The sequence below is a fragment of the Bos indicus genome, chromosome 12 (assembly GCF_029378745.1).
Source record: "Bos indicus isolate NIAB-ARS_2022 breed Sahiwal x Tharparkar chromosome 12, NIAB-ARS_B.indTharparkar_mat_pri_1.0, whole genome shotgun sequence".
NCBI lineage: Eukaryota > Metazoa > Chordata > Mammalia > Artiodactyla > Bovidae > Bos > Bos indicus.
Window position 1 is genome coordinate 55239746 of NC_091771.1, and position 18587 is coordinate 55258332.

The 18587-nt window shown below is 40.5% G+C and overlaps 1 long non-coding RNA gene across 1 annotated transcript in view; it reads left to right on the plus strand.

The window, feature by feature from the left end:
- The window catches only part of LOC139186225 (uncharacterized), a 182385-nt gene that overhangs the window by 97604 nt on the left and 66194 nt on the right, over positions 1-18587 (plus strand). Inside the window, exon 4 of the long non-coding RNA XR_011569786.1 lies at positions 7146-7247. This is a non-coding gene — a long non-coding RNA (uncharacterized lncRNA). The remainder of the gene's footprint in view (positions 1-7145; positions 7248-18587) is intronic.

Sequence of the window (18587 nt, forward strand, 5' to 3'; positions counted from 1 at the left end):
TTTCAAACCTAGGTAACAGCTCACCTATTGTGCCTGGTGTGTAAATAGCTGAATCTCTCCAGTGCTCAAATACCTGGAATCATAATTGCCTTCTTTATAACTTGGCCATAGGCAAAAAACTTTGAATAATACATTCTAATTTAGCATGCCAAGTCAGGATCTGAGAATACAAGACAGAGTCTTTGTTTGAGTATCACAGCATTGCACAAAAGTGTAATATAACTTCAAACTAACTCCTTTTAAAGGTCAGATGTTTTATTCTTGTGTGTTATTAACGTAACTATCCAGGTCATTAGATTTTTATTGTAATAGTGCTTAGAATAATTGGCAGGACATCTGCAGCTCTTTCCCATGCCTGTAATCTCCTTTGACATTGCTGTGTTAACTGCTGAATACTTCATATGATAATTATATGAACAAATGTAAGTACTGTTTTCATAATGTATCTCCATAGAGAATATTATCCAAAACAATATAGTCTGAGCCCACAATTATATAACATTTCTTTGTGAAGATGATGTCACAGAGCCCCAAGAAGGTCAGAGACTTGAGAAATAGCCTTTTAGAAAAAAAAAAAAAAACAACTTTGTATTTTGTACTGGGGTGTAGCCAACTCAGAGAAGGCAATGGCAACCCACTCCAGTACACTTGCCTGGAAAATCCCATGGATGGAGGAGCCTGGTAGTCTGCAGTCCATGGGGTCGCAAAGAGTCAGACACGACTGAGTGACTTCACTTTCACTTTTCACTTTCATGCACTGGAGAAGGAAATGGCAACCCACTCCAGTGTTCTTGCCTGGAGAATCCCAGGGATCAGAGAGTCTGGTGGGCTGCCATCTATGGGGTCGCACAGAGTCGGACACAAATGAAGCAACTTAGCAGCAGCAGCATAGTCAACTAACAATGTGATAGTTTCAAGTGAACAGAGAAGGAACCAGCCATACATATACATGTATCCATTCTTTCCCAAACTCCCTCCCCTCCAGGCTGCCATATAACATTGAGCAGAGTTCCATAGCCTTTTAAAGAGTTCTTAGATTGTGTTTATTGGAAATAACTCAAGTAGTTCTATTATTCCATAAATCTCAAGATAAACTCAGCAACGATGTTTTGATCAAAATTCAATCAATTGCTTTTCTGAACAATTTGAGGTTACTGTTAGATTAGAACATCCATAGGAGAAGATAGCAGTGTTTCTTTATTTTTATTTGTGCTCTTTAAAAATTATTTACTTCTTTTTGGCTGTGCTGGGTCTTTATTGCTGTGTACAGGCTTTCTCTAGTTGCAGTTTGAGGGCTTCTCATTGTGGTGGCTTCTCTTTTTGCAGAGCACGGGCTCTAGGCACGTGGGCTTCAGCAGTTTCAGCTCTTGGGCTCTAGGGCACAGGCTCAGTAGTTGTGGTGTGTGGGCTTAGTTGCCCTGCAGCATATGGGATCTTCTGGGGCCAGGGATCGAATCTGTGTGCCCTGCATTGGCAGCAGATTCTTAACCATGGGACCACCAGGGAAGTCCTGTGGTTTTTATTTTAAAGATAAATCTACTGTATGGAAATGGGCTTGTTTTAGCACAAGAGGCCTCTGTCCACACCTGTACCCTAAGTTAAGCAGACAGTCTTCCTGCTATGCAAGCAGAGATCGCTGCTCCTGTTTTAATCATTTGCTTTAGCAAGAGGTCTTATTCCATATTTACTTTTCTTCTTCTTGTGAGTCTCTTAAACATCTGTTCTTATGAAACAGGAGTTTTCCAGATGGTTATGTCTTTGTCACAACCAGAAGAGTCTAATTTTATAAATAAAGGAAGTAGCATAATGACAGAACTGGTTTTTATTCTTTTCTACACCCTGATATTTATTAGAAAATTCCTCTGCAATGAATGTCATCTCTGTATTAAAGCTAACCAACATCAGTCCTCCCTTTTCTATAACTGACTTTATTACAGCCAGGCCAATTATTCTTCACCTTTCTCAGCACACATTCCACTGTTATTCCAGTTGGGGATATACTTCTTTACCTTGTATACATGTAAAGTCCATTCAAGTCTGCTTTAGTCATCCCATAAAGATATTTTACTGAGGACAGTGCATTCATAATAGATAAAACAAAGACCTTGGTGCCAGATGGTCTCGTGGTTCATTCCTGGATTCACTAATGACTAAATGAGAACTATTGGGTGAGCTACTTACTCTTTCTGGATTCCAGTTTTCTCATCTGTAACAAAAGTGATGTTTTAGAGTTTTCTAAACATCATATGAAATGAAATTTGCTTGACATTCAATACATTTTTGATATCTCTGTTATACATCTATGTGATTATTTTTCCCTTAAGCAAAAGGGGATATATTTGTATCAAGTTTGTTCATGTCCATGATTGAAATATATGAATTATTATATGAGGTCTGTTTGTGGCATACTCCAGTCTGCTATCACTCTTGCCTATTCTCCTACTGCAGGCAATCACTTCCAACTCTTCTTTATTTCCTGATCTCTTATAATTACCATTTTGTAACTTATTAACCTTGTAGTTTCAGGTATGATGAAAATGAAAGAGAGTGAAAAAGTTGGCTTAAAGATCAACATTCAGAAAACTAAGATCATGGCATCTGGTCCCATCACTTCATGGCAAATAGATGGGGAAACAGTAGAAACAGTGGCTGACTATTTTTGGGGTGCTCCAAAATCACTGCAGATGGTGACGGCAGCCATGAAATGAAAAGGCGCTTACTCCTTGGAAGAAAAGTTATGACCAACCTAGACAGCATATTAAAAAGCAGAGACATTATTTTGTCAACAAATGTCTGTCTAGTCAAGGCTATGGTTTTTCCAATAATCATGTATGGATGTGAGAGTTGGACTATAAAGAAAGCTGAGCACTGAAGAATTGATGCTTTTGAACTGTGGTGTTGGAGAAGACTCTTGAGAATCACTTGGACGGCAAGGAGATCCAACGAGTCCATCCTAAAGGAAATCAGTCCTGAATATTCATTGGAAGGACTGATGCTGAAGCTGAAACTCTCAATAATTTGGCTACCTGATGCAAAGAACTGACTCATTTGAAAAGACCCTGATGCTGGGAAAGATTGAGGGTGAGAGGAAAAGGGGACAACAGAGAATGAGATGGTTGGATGGCATCACTGACTTGATGGACATGAGTTTGAGTAAACTCCAGGAGTTGGTGATAGACAGGGAGGCCTGGTGTGCTGCAGTCCATGGGATTGCAAAAAGTTGGAGATGACTGAGCGACTGAACTGAACTGAACTGGACTGATTTTCTGGTATTAACTATTGGTATGGAAGGTGAGAATGAAGCTTGTCTTCACTGTGCCTCATATCCTCAATACTCTCTCCTATAATGCCTTTCTGTTGTCATAATTTTTGTTAGATTGGTTTTGAGGATTTACATTATTACAACTATGTAAACACTAATGACAGGTGATGAAACTTAAGATTTCCTGTGATTGTTTTTCCTTTCAAGAAAGAATTGATGAGTATCTTAACATTTTGAATTTATCTTCACATGTACTTATTACAATTCAAGCCTAATATCCATAAAATGTCTGAGTGATATGTTCATATTTTTATATTTAAAATTTTTGTTAAAAAAAATTTTTTTTTAATTGGAATATAATTACTTTACAATGTTATGTTAGTTACTGCTGTACAACAGCATGAATCAGCTATATGTATATATATATCACCCCCTTCTTGAGCTTCCCTCTCACCTCACCATCCTAATCCTCTAGGTCGTCACAGAGCACTGAGCTGAGCTTCTGTGCTATACAGCAGCTTCCAATATCTATCTTACACATGGTGTGTGTATGTGTCAGCGCTACTCTCTCAATTGATATGCTTATGTTTTTAAAAATACCGCTTTCTTGGAGCTTTCTGACATGCTTAAATCTGCGCATTGCCCTCTGAACCTGGTTCACAACCATGCATTTTCCTCTGATCACCACTTCCACCATCGTCCTAAATACTTCCTCTCCTGCTTTCCTGTGTTGATCTTCTGTTTTCTGTATCATGTCTTGTTAATTTATTTTAGTGGAGCATGCTTTCCAATAATTTTCTAAGCATGGGTTCATGAAGGTAATGGTCAATACTTAAGTATCATATATATTTGATATTCCACCCTCACTCACACTAGTTGATAATTTCACAGGTGCAGGATTTTCCTTTGGAAAATTTTTCTTTTTAGGAAGTGGACTTAGTGCTGGTACCTGCTAAATAAAGTTGAGATGACCGAAATGATTTTGCCTTAATGTTGGAGGAGGAATCCAAACTCCTAGAGACATGAATGTTGGAGTAGTTTATGTTCACTGGTCCCAAGAAGGCCAGAGGCATTACCTTCATTCAGCTATTAGATGTAAATTAGTGAGATGAGTGCAGGACTCTCTGAAATCACCATAGACTGTATTCTCTGGGGATGTGCGTGTCTGACATTGTCATTGGAATGGGCTCCCCGATTTTAGTGCAGATGCTGAGATTCCATGGGAGTAGGGGCAAACAGCATTAATTATATGCCAGAGGCAAGGTGAATGTGCTCTTGTAGCTGGTCAGGCCTACAGTCATCTTTGATGTTGGCTAAGTGATCCTAGAGTCCTGAAATCAAAATAGATGGTTAGGGCACCGAAATCCCACTTAATCTTTAGTAAAACAATGTAAGCGCTAGGTTTGCTGAGTAGAAACATAACTTTCAGCCTTGAGTCATGTCACAGAGCCAGAGCTTCCTGAATAAAGTACACGAGCTTCCTTGAAAAAATATCCTGTGTCAACATCATGCACATGTATTTTAATCTTCCTTCTAACTGTCCACAGAAAGATTTGTGACTATTGTGCACCCAGGAAAGTAAAATACCCATGTCTTTGGAGGGTTACTGGCAGAATGTCACTATTATCATAGGTTAGGTGGATGTTGGAGGATGAGTGGAAATTTACTCAAAGACCATTTCATGTTGGGGCCATTGAGTACTGATTATTTCCTTAGTTTCTATGTGGATAATTTGATGTGGTGTATTCAGAAACTAGCAGATCCCCCAATCTTTCCCTGACACAGTCTGTTAAGACTACCGTGGTGCACTTCCCTGGTGGTTTGATTGGTTAAGGATCTGCCTGCCAATGCAGAAGGACATGGGTTCGATCCCTGGTCTGGGAAGATTCCACATACTGTGGAGCAACTAAGCCTATGCACCACAGTTACTGACCCTACACTCTAGAGAAGTCACCGCAATGAGAAGACCGAATGCTGCAACTAGAGAGCCCCTGCTTGCCACACTAGAGAAAGCCCACGTGCAGCCAAGAAATAAATAAATAATTAATATTTAAAAAAAAGACTACTATAGTTAAGATAGCAAGCAGAAAGCCTCTGGAATATGCCTCTAACAGAATGGGAAGTCAAAAGTCAGGCCATATCATTGAGAGACTTTTAGAAATGAGAGTCACCATCAAGAACTCAACAGCTGGGACTCTCCAGGTAGTTCAGTGGTTAAAAAATAAATCCACCCTGCAATACTCAGGTTTGATTCGTGGTGGGGGAACTATGATCCCACTTGCTGAGAGGCGACTAATCCTACAACTCCTGAGCTTGCAAGCCACAACTAGAGGGTCCATGCCCACAGTGGAAGATCCCTTGTGCTGCAACTAAAACCTGATGCAGCCAAATAAATATATATTTTTTAAATATAGTGATTATTTCTAGGCTATCCCCATTAAACTTACCTATTCTGTTTATGCAAAAGATGGATGGGTAGATTTTAGGGGATGATGATGAATTGTAATATTTCTAAGAATCTCATGGACTTCCCTATAGCTCAGATGGTAAAGAATCTTCTGGCAATGCAGGGGACCCAGGTTTGATCCCTGGGTCAGGAAGATCCCCTGGAGAAGGAAATGGCCACCCACTCCAGTATTCTTGCCTGGAGAATCCCATGGACAGAGGAGCCTGGTGGGCTACAGTCCATGGGGTCACAAAGAGTCAGACACGACTAAGTGACTAACACACATACACAGACCATTAGCTGCTATTTTCAATGGTTCTTAGTGGAGCAAACTAACACATGCTTGGAAGTTGGTTTGCTTTGTAGCTATGGATCTCACCAGAAGAAATTTGCTTCTACTTGGTAAATGTAAACCTTCACCTTTATCTTTGTCAATCCTTTAACTCTAGAACATAATGTAATCCTCAGGGTTTTTTTTTTTTTATCATCTCATCATCCTTTAGGATATTTTTTTTGGTGGTCTGTTTTTTATCATCTCGTCATTTTTTGATATATAATGCTTATGTATTCATCAATCATGCTTCTAGGGCCATGTAATATTGTGTGTGTGTGTGTGTGTGTGTGTGTGTGTGTGTGTGTGTGTGTGTTAGTCACTCAATTGTGTTCAATTCTTTGTGACCCCATGGACTGTAGCTTGCTAGGCTCCGCTGTCCATGGAATTCTCCAGGCAAGAATACTGGAGTGGGTTGCCATTTCCTTCCGACACAGAGATCGACCACTGGTCTCTGGCATTGCAGGCAGATTCTTTACCATCTGAGCCACCAGGGAAGCCCATGTAATAGTATAATAGCAACATAAATGTTTTGGTAATATCTATCTTTGAAAGAGGATGGAGGATATATCACATAAAATTTGAGGATTTGCTACTTTAATTTTGGGGTGTTCAGTGATCTGAAGCTTGTTTATGTATCTCCTTCAAAGTGAGAGTCTACGAGGAGTCTTTTGCATCTTATACTAATAAGAAAAAGATGTAATAGTTTGTGGACTTATTTGGATTTTGGATTAATATGTAACACATGTGGATATGTGGCTCTGACATGTTTATCAAGCGATTGCTCACAAAACTGTTTACAAATAATGGGGCCAGAGCAAGAGAAGGCATTCCAGCGGACCTAGGCTGTAGTACAAGCTGTTCTCCCTGTTGGCTCTCATGAAGCAATTGATTTAGTGGGGCTTGCGATATCTTTGGCAGAGTGATAATGCTGTATAAAGCAAGAACAAGTCCAAATGAGAGAACTATGATAGAGGTCACTAAGGTTCTATTGCAAAGCCTATCTTCTTCAGTTAAATGTTCTTAAGTTGGTCTACGGCAGAGACTGCAAGCAGGTGACTGTAACCTGAACTCCTAAAATGAACTGTTTCTATCTTGTTCTACAGGTGTAAAGTCAAATATGCTGAATGGCTCTCCATCAACAAATTAAAGAGGCAAATATAAAATCCAGATTTTTCAGATTCTGAAAGCACAAGAAAGTTACCTGGGTAAGTGACTCACACTCAATGCACTTATGCTATGGCTCTGTTCTCAATCCTCCAGAATGGCCTTGAGGGGGAGTTCCTGTGAATAGTTGACTTAAGAGGAAGGGAAAGTTGGGTCTGCTTTAAAGATGATTGATTGCTGGCACCAGATGTCACAGGACTAGTTTACCATACAAAATGCATCTAAAAAAGTCTCTTGATGAGTATGTGTGTGCTCATGTCTGACTCTTTGTGACCCCCATGGACCATAGCCTGCCAGGCTCCTCTGTCCATGGAATTTTCCAGGCAAGAATACTGGAGTGGGTTGCCATTTTCTATTCTAGGGGATCTTCCTGACCCAGGAATCAAAACTGCATCTCCAGCATTAGCAGGTGGATTCTTTACCCCTGAGCCACCTAGGAAGCCCCTCTTGGTGAGAAGAACCACCAATTTATACCAGTTCATGCATTGTGGCTGATGACCAGATTGACCAGTCCAGGAGTTAGCAAGAATAAGATTGGAGGACTAGTGACAGACTGGCTTGGGGAAAAGAAATGTGAATGAGTCTCTTGGAATGGGTCCAAATTAGAAGAACCTTTATACTATGAATGAATGCTCCCCAGAAGGACCCTTCTGTGGAGGAGTCTTTCAATAATTAGATAAGATTACCCTGTGGATTGAATCATATCTTTCCTCACCCAATGCAGTGCTTGTTTAATGGGCTCATGAACGAAGTGGCCATAATAACAGATACTGAAGTCCTTTGTGGATTTGCCACAGATTCATAGAACTCCTCTAACTGCAGCTGATCTGACTACTATAGCAACTGGGAGCCCAGGCTGTCAAAACAACAAAACCTGAGTCCCTGCGAAGTTATCATATCCTGGAGGGACTAACCTGTCTTTAACAAGTTGATGAACTATTCTGAAGAGTGTTCTAAAATATACCTAGAAAAAAAATTGGGGAAAATATCAAGCTAAGTCAGATTTCAAAGCTTAGTTTTGATTTAATAAAGATTCTATAATTACATTAATTTCTTCCTACCAGGCACAGTTTTCTCTAAGTGATTAAAAAAAAAAATCAAGGTGTGGAAAATACTGTTCATAGTGTTATGAGACAAATTACAGGAAAAAATAATCTAAATTTAGTGATAATACATTATAAATTGTGTTACACAGGGGGGAAATCTTGTTTGTTTTATTACACTCACATTGTATTTAATTTCAATTTGATGTTATCAATGAACTCAAATTCCATTTATTAATGCTATTCTTTTTCTTTAACCTTCTCAGTCAATAATTTGATTTTTAAAAAGTGATTCATAGCTTCAAAGTGAATGTCTCTTATTACTGATGATAAGATGTGGGCTTCCTTGCAAAACAATGTTTCTCCCATTTAAAATTGGAGGAAAACTGCTTGCTTCTCAATTGTTGGGAACATATGATGAATAATTTTTCTGTAGCTGCATTTTCAATGAATAAACAATAAGAGCTTATAGAAATTAAATTTCAGAAATAATTATTCATAGTGTAGGAATTACTTGCTATTAATAGTTGTTAAAAATGTTGAAATAAATTTATTTAAATGTATTAAAATCATTTAATGAGAAAGACATACAAAATAAATTCAGGAAAAATCTTAATTTTAATATGGATTGATGATTTATAATTCTCATATACCTGAACAGTCTTCCTATTGTCCATTTTTTTGCCCTTATTTCATAGATGAAAAAGGAAAAGTTACCTGTCTTCTTAATGATATAATATGTAAGCACTACTCTGGTGACATACAGAAAAAGTTCCTAGGCATCCTTTAAAAAATAGTGAAGCCAGTTGATACTGACAATTTGTCTACTAGGTGAATGTCTCCATATGGGCTAACATTAAAATAATCATAGTTTATTCTGTGAAAAAATTCTTGAGCTCATTGAGTAAATGAGATTTAAATACATGTAGCTAGGTAACATTTGAATAGTTGTTTAAAGAGTGTAGAGAAGATATTAAAGGCAGTCTATGTATATTAATCAGTTTTTAAAAAAACAAATAATTGCAGTAGGAATTCAGAGAAGGGACAGATTATTTCAGACAGCCTTGGTCTGGAGCATTGTCACTTTTCAATGAGAAATTTGTCTGGTTCTGAATGTGGTTTTCTGGGCCAGGATGGATAAACAAGGAGATAATTATGGACTAAGCTTTAATACGTCTTGACTGAAAATATGCATAGCTTGGCAACTTCATTGTTTAAATATCAGTGTTAACTAGAAATGTAAATCAGGCAGTCAGATATGAAGAGTACTAGGACTTCACGCGTGTATGCTAAGTTGCTTCAGTCGTGTCCAACTCTGGGACCCTATGGACTGTACCCCGTCAGTCTCCTCTGTCCATGGGATTCTCCAGGCAACAATACTGGAGTGGATTGCTGTTTCCTCCTCCAGGGGATTTTCCCAACCCAAGGATGGAACCTGAGTCTCTTATGTCTCCTGCATTGGCAAGTGAGTTCTTTACCATAGCACCACCACTTGCTGTTAATTCACAGAAGGAAGTGAGATCTGAGCTGTTTAAAATATGAGGAAAGACTTGAATCTGTAGAGAGGAAGATCACTATAGAGCATTTGGGGCATATGAAACAAAAAAGACCTGGGGATGCTTATGGTGCAGGGAATAAACATGTTGGTTGAAGCGGAGGCAGCATAAAGGAAATAGTTGACAATAATGCCAGGACCTTGGGATGTCTGTTGATGCCAAATATGAAAGACTTTGAATACTGAAGTTAACTTAAGTTCTGGGAGTGATGGCTTGGGGATTAGATTTGGAAGAAGTTGATGACATAGAAGAAAAACAAAAGGACAAAATAATAAAGAATGTCGTTTTCCGGAAAGATGTATGCCACACTTCATGACACATCACTCTGGAACTTCCATCCCAAATAAACTTACATGGCCTGTCACACAATGTAACCATCCACACCCAGTTCCTTGTAGAGATAAACATAAACTATGAATTGGTAAATTGATATGTGTTTTTTATACTATAATGATTCTGAAATTTCAACGTGAGAGTTTGCTTGCATTTAAAAAAAGTGAGCTTTCAGAAGGAGTAATCAGTTCAGACATAGACATACCTCTCTCTTATACCTTACTGTTCATACTGTTCTGTTCATACTGTTCATGGGGTTCTCAAGGCAAGAATACTGAAGTGGTTTGCCATTCCCTTCTTCAGTGGACCACATTCTGTCAGACCTCTCCACCATGACCCATCCGTCTTGGGTGGCCCCACATGGCATGGCTTAGTTTCATTGAGTTAGACAAGGCTGTGGTCCATGCAATCAGATTGGCTAGTTTTCTGTGATTATGGTTTCAGTGTGCCTGCCCTCTGATGCCCTCTGGCAACACCTATCATCTTACGTGGGTTTCTCTTACCTTGGACATGGGGTATCTCTTGACGGCTGCTCCAGCAAAGTGCAGCCTCTGCTCCTTACCTTGGATGAGGGATATCTCCTCACGGCCACCCCTCCTGACCTTGAACGTGGAGTAACAGGCAAATTTGGCCTTGGAGTATGGAATGAAGCAGGGCAAAGGCTAATAGAGTTTTGCCAAGAGACCGCACTGGTCCTAGCAAACACCCTCTTCCAACAACACAAGAGAAGACTCTACATATGAACATCACCAGATGGTCAATACCAAAATCAGATTGATTATATTCTTTGCAGCCAAACATGGAGAAGCACTATACAGTCAGCAAAAACAAGACCGAGACCTGACTGTGGCTCAGATCATGAATGCCTTATTGCCAAATTCAGACTTAAATTGAAGAAAGTGGGGAAAACCACTAGACCATTCAGGTATGACCTAAATTAAATCCCTTATGATTATACAGTGGAAGTGAGAAATAGATTTAAGGGACTAGATCAGATAGACAGAATGCCTGATGAACTATGGACGGAGGTTCATGACATTGCACAGGAGACAGGGATCAAGACCATCCCCATGGAAAAGAAATGCAAAAAAGCAAAATGGCTGTCTGAGGAGGCCTTACAAATAGCTGTGAAAAGAAGAAAAGTGAAAAGCAAAGGAGCAAAGGAAAGATATAAGCATCTGAATGCAGAGTTCCAAAGAATAGCAAGAAGAGATAAGAAAGTCTTCCTCAGCGATCAATGCAAAGAAATAGAGGAAAACAACAGAATGGGAAAGACTAGAGATCTCTTCAAGAAAATTAGAGATACCAAGGGAACATTTCATGAAAAGATGGGCTTGATAAAGGACAGAAATGATATGGATCTAACAGAAGCAGAAGATATTAAGAAGAGGTGGGAAGAATACACTGAAGAACTGTACAAAAAAGAGCTTCATGACCAAGGTAATCACGATGGTGTGATCACTCACCTAGAGCCAGACATCCTGGAATGTGAAGTCAAGTGGGTCTTCGGAAGCATCACTACGAACAAAGCTAGTGGAGGTGATGGTATTCCAGTTGAGCTATTTCAAATCCTGAAAGATGATGCTGTGAAAGTGCTGCACTCAATATGCCAGCAAATTTGGAAAACTCAGCAGTGGCCACAGGACACAGGACTGGAAAAGGTTAGTTTTCATTCCAATCCCAAAGAAAGGCAATGCCAAAGAATGCTCAAACTACCGCACAATTGCACTCATCTCACATGCTAGTAAAGTAATGCTCAAAATTCTCCAAGCCAGGCTTCAGCAATATATGAACCATGAACTTCCAGATGTTCAAGCTGGTTTTAGAAAAGACAGAGGAACCAGAGATCAAATTGCCAACGTCTGCTGGATCATTGAAAAAGCAAGAGAGTTCCAGAAAAACATCTATTTCTGCTTTTTGACTATGACAAAGCCTTTGACTGTGCGGATCACAATAAACTGTGGAAAATTCTGAAAGAGATGGGAATACCAGACCACCTGACCTGCCTCTTGAGAAACCTAGATGCAGGTCAGGAAGCAACAATTAGAACAGGACATGGAACAACAGACTGGTTCCAAATAGGAAAAGGAGTACGTCAAGGCTGTATATTGTCACCCTGCTTATTTAACTTCTATGCAGAGTACATCATGAGAAATGCTGGGCTTGAAGAAGCACAGGCTGGAATCAAGATTGCCAGGAGAAATATCAATAACCTCAGATATGCAGATGACACCACCCTTATGGCAGAAAGCAAAGGGGAACTAAAAAGTCTCTTGATGAAAGTGAAAGGGTAGAGTGAAAAAGTTGGCTTAAAGCTCAACATTCAGAAAACAAAGATCATGGCCTCTGGTCCCATCACTTCATGGGAAATAGATGGGGAAACAGTGGAAACTGTGTCAGACTTTATTTTTCTGGGCTCCAAAATCACTGCAGATGGTGATTGCAGCCATGAAATTAAAAAACACTTACTCCTTGGAAGGAAAATTATGACCAACCTAGATAGCATATTGAAAAGCATAGATATTGCTTTGCCAACAAAGATCTGTCTAGTCAAGGCTATGGTTTTTCCAGTGGTATTGTATGGATGTGAGAGTTGGACTGTGAAGAAAGCTGAGTACCAAAGAATTGATTCTTTTGAGCTGTGGTGTTGGAGAAGACTCTTGAGAGTCCCTTGGACTGAAAGGAGATCCAACCAGTCCATCCTAAAGGAGATCAGTCCTGGGTGTTCATTGGAAGGACTGATGCTGAAGGTGAAACTCCAATACTTTGGCCAACTCATGAGAAGAGTTGTCTCATTGGAAAAGACCCTGATTCTGGGAGGGATTGGGGGCAGGAGGAGAAGGGGACAGCAGAGGATGAGATGGCTGGGTGGCATCATCGACTTGATGGACATGAGTCCATCACCGGGAGTTGGTGATGGACAGGGAGGCCTGGTGTTCTGAGATTCATGGGATTGCAAAGAGTTAGACACGACTGAGTGACTGAACTGAACTGAACTGAACTGATACCTTACTGTGAATGCTTCCTCTACGAACTTTTCCCAAAGAGTAAGATCAGATGATATGGTTAAGAAGGTAATGAGTCAAAGAGAGGTAGATATAGCACATTCATGTCAGTTTAACTTTCTACTAATTCTGTGTGGGTAAAGACATGAGACGGGAGCCCTGGTGTGCTGTGATTCATGAGGTCGCAAAGAGTTGGACACGACTGAGCGACTGAACTGAACTGGGCTGAAAGACATGAGAAGAGATGCTACTGTGGAGAAATAAAATATTAAAGTCTGTTCCTCTGATCCCAACAATTCTACCTCAGGTTTGTCCAGGACAAGCAATTACTTTTCTGCTTTCCCCAAATTGACTTGTTGGACAGCTATTCTTTTTTTTTTTAATGTGGACCTTTTTTAAAAAAAAACTATTGAATTTGTTACAATTGCTTCTGTTTTGTGTTTTGATGTTTTGGCTTTGAGGCATGTGGGATGTTAGCTCCCTGACCAGGGATTAAACCTGTACCCACTGCACTGGACGGTGGAGTCTTAACCACTGCACCAATAGGAAAGTCCCTGGACAGCTGTTCTTATTTTTGCAAATGTATAATGGAATGATTTGTTGAGTGAGTTCAGCATTAAACCTATCAGATAGAGATATTCTCCCAGAATGGAGGTCTTGGAGAATTCCCAGAAAGATGAAGAAAAGTTTTTATTACTGTATTTTCTCTTTAATTTTGACATCTTTACATAGGAGGGTCACCAGTATTCTCTTTCCAATTCCCTGGTCTAAAAGTCACTTTCAGAGTGTCGTCTCTTACTGTACCTTCTGAATATCCTCTTGAATTCTATTTAAAGACTGATCTTGCTTTTCATTAAGAAAGTGAGACATCTTATTTCAAATATGCTTTCCTTGGATAGAATAGATAGCAGGCAGAGATTTATGTGTGAGTTCTGAAAGCTTTTTACCAAAGATATTTGGAACATTCATTTTTTTGATATCTCATTGTTATCTGCAAACATAAAATGGCCACCAAGATGTTGAAGTACAAGGATTTTGGTTATTATCAATTTAAAATTGAAGTTCTTTGTTAAAGAATTTATGGAACTATAATGGAATTTATGGAACGTTAATTTATGGAACTATTTAAGAAAAAAATTGCACATGGTCTTATTGTGTTAGTTCCTGATTGTTATGAATCTGATTTTGCCCATGTTTGGGCAAGTTGATAAGTTTCTAAGAATTCTTTGACATTCCAGGCGTAATGTTTGTTAGGGGCCTGCCAAATCACAAAGCACATAAGGCAGCTCATGGCAAACTGTTTGCCTCAATATTTAGCATCATATTCTCCAATGGACCAGAAGGGCCTGCTGGAGAACACAAGATATTTGGCAGATATTTCAACCAGCACTGTTAGCTCTATGTGAAAAACAAGGATAAAAGCTCCACCAGGTATAGGATGATCAGCAATAACGTCGTTACGTTGATACAGGCACGATTTAAGTAGGGCCTGAATTAAATGCTTTATCAGATTCCACAGCCCCAGTAATGCAGCCTTAAATAATAAGTATTTATTTAGCTTACAAGCCTACAGGTCAATGATTTAGTCTTGGCTCTGCTGGGCAGTTCCTCTTTTGACTGGGCTCCTTCACATGTCTGGCTATCACTTGGAGTGATGGAGCCACTGGACTGTACCACCTGTCTGTTTTACTACAACAGGCTAGCCCAAGCAGGTTCCCATGGCAAAGACAGAGGAGTGAGAGGAGAACAAGGACATGCACATGGCGCCTCGAGGTCCAGGCTCGGAACTGACACGCTATTCAGTTCTATCATATCCTATTAGCCGTAATAGGTCATGGAGCTAGCCCAGATTCAAGGAATACGGATATTGACTTCTCTTAATAGAAGGAGTTGTGAAGTGGTGAGGAATTGGACCATCAGTGCAATAAATCTGCTACAAAATGCAGAACTCCAAGGACTGCATACTTCATCCCTAAGCTACCATGTAGCTACATGTCAGTCTAGGTGCTTCTGAGCTAGGACATACAGGCCTAAGGAAATGAGATTCAATTGTACATTATTCTCAGTACAGAGTAGATAAACAGGTACGTCTTTTAGATTTACAGTATTACAATAACCAGAGATTATGCTGTAATGAGTATGAGAATGCTGTGGACTGAATGCTTGTGCCTCCCTCGCCACTGCCCCCCACATGCTAAGAACTGGTATAGAGAAAGTGCAGTGAGTGTTGTTATAACAAACACCTAAAAATGTAGAAGCAATTTTGAAATTAAGAACAGGCATTTCTTGCTTTATTGTACTTGGCTTTATTTTGCTTCACAGATATTGTGTTTTTTACAAATTGAAGATTCGTGGGAACCCTGCATTGTCACATGATGGTTAGCTTTTTTTTTTTAAGCAATGAAGTATTTGTTAATTAAGTTATGCATGCATGCTGATTTGCTTCAGTCATGTCTGATTCTTTGCGACCCTATTGACTGTAGCCCACCAGGCCCCTCTGTCCACGGGATTCTCCAGGCACGAATACTCGAGTAAGTTGACATGCCCTCCTCCAGGGGATCTTCCCAACCCTGGAACTGAATCTGTCTTTTATGTCTCCTGCACTGGCAGGCAGGTTATTTACCACTTGTGTCACCTGGGAAACCCTAGCTATGTTACATACATTGCTAAGAAGACATAATGTTGCTGCACACTTAATATACTATAGTATCTCATGGGTAGAAGCTAGAAGAGTTTTGAGCTGTATACTGGAAAAAGCCCCAATTGCCTTGAACAGACTGTTAGGAGCACTTTTCAGGGGAGTTCAGAGAAAAAGCCCCAGGCTTCCCTGGTGGCCCAGCTGGTAAAGAATCCTCCTGCAGTGTGGAAGACGTGGATTTGATCCCTGGGTTGGGAAGATCCCCTGGAGAAGGGAATGGCTATCCACTCCAGTATTCTTGCCTGGAGAATTCCATGGAGAGAGGAACCTGGCAGGCTATGTATATGGGATCGCAAAGAGTTGGACACAACTGAGTGACTCTCACTTTCAGGGAAAAAAAGAGGAGAGCTGTAGAAAAAGCCTCAATCTTCTTAGAGAACACCTAAGTCATCCCAGACAAAATGCTGATGGAATAAGGATGGTAAAAGCCATTCTGACAAGGTTTCAGATAGAAATGAGAAATGTGTGATTTAAAACTAAAAGAAAGGCCATTCTTGCTATACAGTGGCAAAGAAGTTGGCTGAATTGTGCTCACATTCTAAAGATTTATAGAAGGTAGAACTTGTGAGAGATGAATTTGGATATTTAACCAAAGCTGTTTTTAGGCAAAGGGTTGGCTCAACGGTTTAGAGCCTATTGACTGCCTAATAGTAAGATTCAAGAAAGAGAAAGGTTTAAAGATGGAATCATTGAGAATTCCCTAGCAGTCTAGTGGTTAGGACTCCTCACCACTGAGGGCACTGTTTTGATCCCTGGTTGGGGCAAGCCAGGCAGTTCGGCCAAAATATCTATGAAATTGTTTATCAAAAGGGAGGCAGAATTTAATGGTTGGGAAAATCCTCAGCTTATCCATATTGTAAAGAAAGAGAAACCTGTCATATTTAAGGGTGTGGCTGTACAACTGTAATGAGGAGATTAGTCAGCCATCTCCATAGAAACCAAGAGCTCTTGTTCAAGATAATGAAAGAATGCAAATCATGGGTGGGGGTTCCCATGGGACCTCAGTGTGTGTTGCTCACCTCCCATCGCTGGCTCCACTCTTGTGTTTTGGGGCCACATGCCCGACTGCCTGGGGTATGGCTCTGGTTGACTAGGTAGCATCTCTGGAGCATGCAGATGACAGCCACTGGCCATGTCTGTACTGTTGTCTGGGTAGGGTCACAGAGTGCCCAGCTGTGGGGTAATAACTGCTTCCACCAGAATTTCAAAAAACACATGTCAGATCTACTGGGCACTGGATTTCACCCCCAAACAGTGGGCAAAGATCTTAGTTTGCGGGGAGAGACCAAGCAGAGAGTCAAGATGGGGCTTTCCAGCTAAGCTGTGGGGACAGGTCTATGAAGAGTGTTGGGGACCAGTATGGTGAAACTGCAGGGGAAGGAGGGATACCTGGCCTGGTGGGCCTGAAGAGCAGAGCATTGGGCCAAAGAGGATTATTCTTGAGCCTTATGGTCTAACAGAACCCGCTGCACTGGATTTTGGACTTGCTTGGTATGGTCACTTCTTTCTTATTTCCTAATTCTCCCTTTTGGAAGGAAATGTCTGTCCTATCCCTGTCATACCATTGTGTTTTGGAACCACGTAACCTGTTTGATTTCCCAGGCTTACTGTGAGGGCAGTTTGCCTTGAGATGAATCATATCTTGAGTCTTGCCCATCTGATTTAGATGATGTTTAGATAGGACTTTGGATTTACATTTTAAAGGTAATGCTGGAATGATTTAGGACTTTTGGGGCTATTAAGATGGAATGAATGCATTGTGCATGCAATAAGGATGAGAATTTGGTGGGGCACGGCTGGGGTGGAGGGGCAGGGGGAGGGGGTGGGAGGAACAGTGGCAGAATGCTATGAATTGAATATTTGCATCCTCCCCAAATCTATGTGTTGAAACCTAACTCTCAAAGTGACATGTTTAGAGGTGGGATCTCTGGGGGGTGATTGGGTCATGAAGGTGGGGCCCTCATGAATGAGATTAGTGGCCTTATGAAACAGACTCCAGAGAGCTTCCTTGTCCCTTTCACCACATATTCAGTTCAGTTCAATCACTCAGTCGTGTCCCACTCTTTGTGACCCTATGGCCTGCAGCATGCCAGGCCTCCCTGTCCATCACCAAATCCTAAAGCCTACTCAAACTCATGTCCATTCCATTGGTGATGCCATCCAACCATTTCATCCTCTGTTGTCCCCTTCTCCTCCCACCTTCAATCTTTCCCAGCATCAGAGTCTTTTCCAATAAGTCAGTTCTTCACATCAGGTGGCCAAAGTATTGGAGTTTCAGCCTCAGCATCAGTCCTTCCAATGAACACTCAGGACTGATTTCCTTTAGGACTCACTGGTTGGATCTCCTTGCAGTCCAAGGACTCTCAAGAGTCTTCTCCAACACCACAGTTCAAAAGCATCAATTCTTCGACACCCAGATTTCTTTGTAGTCCAACTCTTACATCCAAACATGACTACTGGAAAAACCACAGCTTTGACTAAAGATGGAACCAACTTCTATGAACCAAGAAATTGGCTTTCACAAGACACTGAATCTTCTGGTGCTTTGATTTTTGACTTCCCAGCCCCCAGAAACATGAAAAAGAAATATTTGTCAAATTGTGATGCTGGAGAAGACTCTTGAGAGTCCCTTGGACTGCAAGGAGGTCAAAGCAGTCAATCCTAAAGGAAATCAATCCTGAATATTCGTTGGAAGGACTGATGCTGAAGTTGAAGCTCCAATACTTTGGCCACCTGATGCAAAGAG